The sequence below is a fragment of the Bubalus bubalis genome, chromosome 4, assembly GCF_019923935.1.
Source record: "Bubalus bubalis isolate 160015118507 breed Murrah chromosome 4, NDDB_SH_1, whole genome shotgun sequence".
Lineage (NCBI taxonomy): Eukaryota > Metazoa > Chordata > Mammalia > Artiodactyla > Bovidae > Bubalus > Bubalus bubalis.
In genome coordinates, this window is record NC_059160.1 from 120,142,959 (window position 1) to 120,146,583 (window position 3,625).

The 3,625-nt window shown below is 37.1% G+C and overlaps 1 pseudogene; it reads left to right on the plus strand.

The window, feature by feature from the left end:
* The first annotated feature begins 1,110 nt into the window (after positions 1-1,110).
* Positions 1,111-3,381, plus strand: LOC102390614 (annotated as a pseudogene).
* Positions 3,382-3,625: the final 244 nt, after the last annotated feature.

Sequence of the window (3,625 nt, forward strand, 5' to 3'; positions counted from 1 at the left end):
TAATTTTCTCTTGTGGATTTATGTATTTTATATGCATATAAAAATTTTAAAAATGGTGTTGTTTATTTTTATAAGATTAAATGAGTAAAGTTGATAACACAAATGCCCTAAGGCTTTAGGGAAATAATATACAACCAATATACCACCTGGGAAAGAGTTAAAATGTAATTAGTTGAATTGCAGTCATCAAGGCAGTACTTCAGTTAAGTTCTCTAGTTTTCATATTCCTAAGGTCCTGATGACAGCCTATGCCCAACCAGTATCGCTGAAGAAGCTGAAGTTGATCGGTTCTCTGAAGACCTATAAGACTTAGGTCATAGAACTAATGCCACCCAGGCATTAGTTCTAAAAGGTCTTATAGGTCTTCAGAGAACCGATCAACTTCAGCTTCTTCAGCGTTACTGGTTGGGGCATAGACTTGGATCACCGTGATATTGAATGGTTTGACTTGGAAACGAACATTTTCAGAACATTTTCATTGACAGAACATCATTCTGTCGTTTTTGAGATTGCATCCAAGTACTGCATTTTGGACTCTTTTGTTGACCATGATGGCTACTCCATTTCTTCTAAGGGATTCCTGCCCACAGTAGTAGATATAATGGTCATCTGAGTTAAATTCACCCATACCAGTCCATTTTAGTTCACTGATTCCTAGCATGTTGACGTTCACTCTTGCCATCTCTGTTTGACCACTTCCAATTTGCCTTGATTCACGGACCTAACATTCCAGGTTTCTATGCAATATTGCTCTTTACAGCATCGGACCTTGCTTCTATCACCAGTCACATCCACAACTGGCTGTTGTTTTTGCTTTGGCTCCATACCTTCATTTTTTCTGGAGTTATTTCTCCACTGATCTCCTGTAGTATATTGGGCACCTACTGACCTGGGGAGTTCCTCTTTCAGTATCCTATCATTTTGCCTTTTCATATTGCTCAGGGGGTTCTCAAGGCAAGAATACTGAAGTGGCTTGCCATTCCCTTCTCCAGTGGACCACATTCTGTCAGACCTCTCCACCATGACCAGTCTGTCTTGGGTGGCCCCACACTGCATGGCTTAGTTTCATTGAGTTAGACAAAGTATTGTTATAGAAGATCTGTTGTGGACATGGTCTTTGAAAGGTATCTTTTCTACAAGCTTATCATGTGGGAATCAGAGAGAGCTATAGTGTGGTGACAAAACCTAGAGGAAAATAAGGAAACATGCATCTTAAACCAAGTGTTCTAATGAAATTCTACAGTGTTTCTATTGTGTGGCTTCTAGAATAAGGGATTTCTGCATTGTCTTCCCCAATGTCTCCACCAGTTGATAGATGTCCATGTTTGTGCCTGATTTTCACAAGCATATCAGGTGTTTGAAATCATACAATTATTCATAATTCTAATATATAAAAAGGTAAATATCTGCTGTATCATGTCTTACAGAATTTGAATTCATTATTGAAGCATCTACTGCCATTCTAGTGATTTAAATTTTATATTAATATTCTTATCTTACTATTGAAAAAATGCCTTCTGAAATCAGTAATAATCAAGAAATATTCTGGTGTCCCATTTGAAATAGGTGTTTTCCAGCCATTTTTCTTTGGAATAAATAAAAACTTAATTCAAAATGGCAGAGTATATATTTGATCCATTCTGAAGTCTATATGTTTTCTCCAGTACTTTCACAGTCCTTATTTTTGTCACCCAAATTCCAAAATCTGCTACAATGGAAAAAAAAAGTTTTCTGTTCAATATTTTTTCAACTATTATCACAGAAAGCATAGCGCTTATTTTGTTTTGAATCTTCTGATGAATAATACAATTGGCTATGAAGAATACATTTAAATATTTTCAAAATTAATGCAACATAAGTGAAAAAGTTTGGTATGTTTTATAGCATAGCTCCAGAATGGGTTGAGGATTTGGAATAACTAGGAATAAGAAAGGAATTGAAAGGAGATAGGACAACCAAGAAAATATTATATTAACTGCTTTGCAGAGATGTTATCATTATTCAAATTAGCATGTAAGTTAATTGTCTCATAGCTCAGGAGGTGAGGCAGGTAAGAAACTGTGGAAACTAATGACATATTTTTCTCCAATACATGTAATTGGATTGTCATATCAGGTGTTTTCACAAAGCTCAGAATCATGCAACGACAATGTCTCTTGAAAGCAGCTGATAATAATGAATTTTATTATTTGAAATAAAGCAAGATCTAATCTGTTTTGGTTCTTTGTTTCTGAAGATCATACACAATGAAAATTATTATTGGCTGTATAATTGACATATGAGCATTAGCATTTTAAATAAAGCAGAAGTATAGCATTTACAGAAATACTGTAAACAGAGACCCAGTGAGCTTCTCAACACATTTTCTATTCTCTTACCTATTTCAAAGTTTAGTTTTTACTCTTCTGGATCAACATTGATATTTTGTCCACAGGAACCAAGCAAACCATTGTGCTGAGGTCACTTTCATTCTCTTGGGCTTCTCAAAATATCCTCAGCTCCAGCTACCCCTGTTCCTAGTCTTCCTGACCATCTACTCAGTCACTGTGCTGGGGAACCTAGGCATGATCCTGATCATCAAGTCCAGTTCCAGGCTCCACACACCCATGTACTTCTTTCTCAGCCACTTATCCTTTGTTGATTTCTGTTGCTCAACAGCAGTTACACCCAAGCTACTAGAAAACTTGGTTGTGTAAGACAGAACCATCTCCTTCACAGGATGCCTCATGCAATTCTTTGCCTGCATATTTGTGATGACAGAGACATTCCTCTTGGCAGTGATGGCATATGACCGATTTGTGGCTATTTGCAACCCTCTTCTCTACACAACTGTCATGTCCCAGAGGTTTAGTTTTGTGTTGGTGATTGCTGCATACTCTTGGGGTATAGCCTGTTCCCTAATATTCACATTACTTTTTTTAACTTTTTCCTTTTGTGGGAGTAAGTTCATAAATAACTTTGTCTGTGAGCATGCTGCCATAGTTGCTGTTTCCTGCTCTGACCCCTACTGAGCCAGGAGATCATTTTAGTCTCTGCCACATTCAATGAAGTAAGCAGCCTGATGATCATTCTCACCTCCTATGTTTGCATTTGTATCACTTTCCTGAAGATGCCTTCAACTGGGGGCACCACAAAGTCTTCTCCACCTTTGCCTCCCACCTGACCGCCATTACTGTCTTACATGGGAGCATCCTTTTCCTCTACTGTGTTCCTAACTCCAGAAGCTCATGGCTTATGCTCAAGGTGGGCTCTGTGTTTTAAGCAGTGGTCTTCCCCATGCTGAACCCATTGATCTACAGCCTCAGGAACAAAGATGTGAAGGCAGCTGTCAGGAAGTTAATCAATAACAACTTAATATCTCAATTAATGTACAATGACTAAAATTTAGTGTGCCCTTTCAAAGGGTAGTTGTCCAAGTTTTCCAGAATTTATAGTACTCTCAAATATTTTTTTTTTCAGGAAAGAAAACAGTACACACTTTTGAAGTGTGTTAGGCCCTAGTTAATACAACATTCAACAACTTTAGTAAACTTCAGAGAATTACCTATAAAATAACAAAAAAAAAAAAATAAATAAAGCCTGGATCATTTTAGTCTCTAGATGGTTTGTCATATAAAGATTTCTG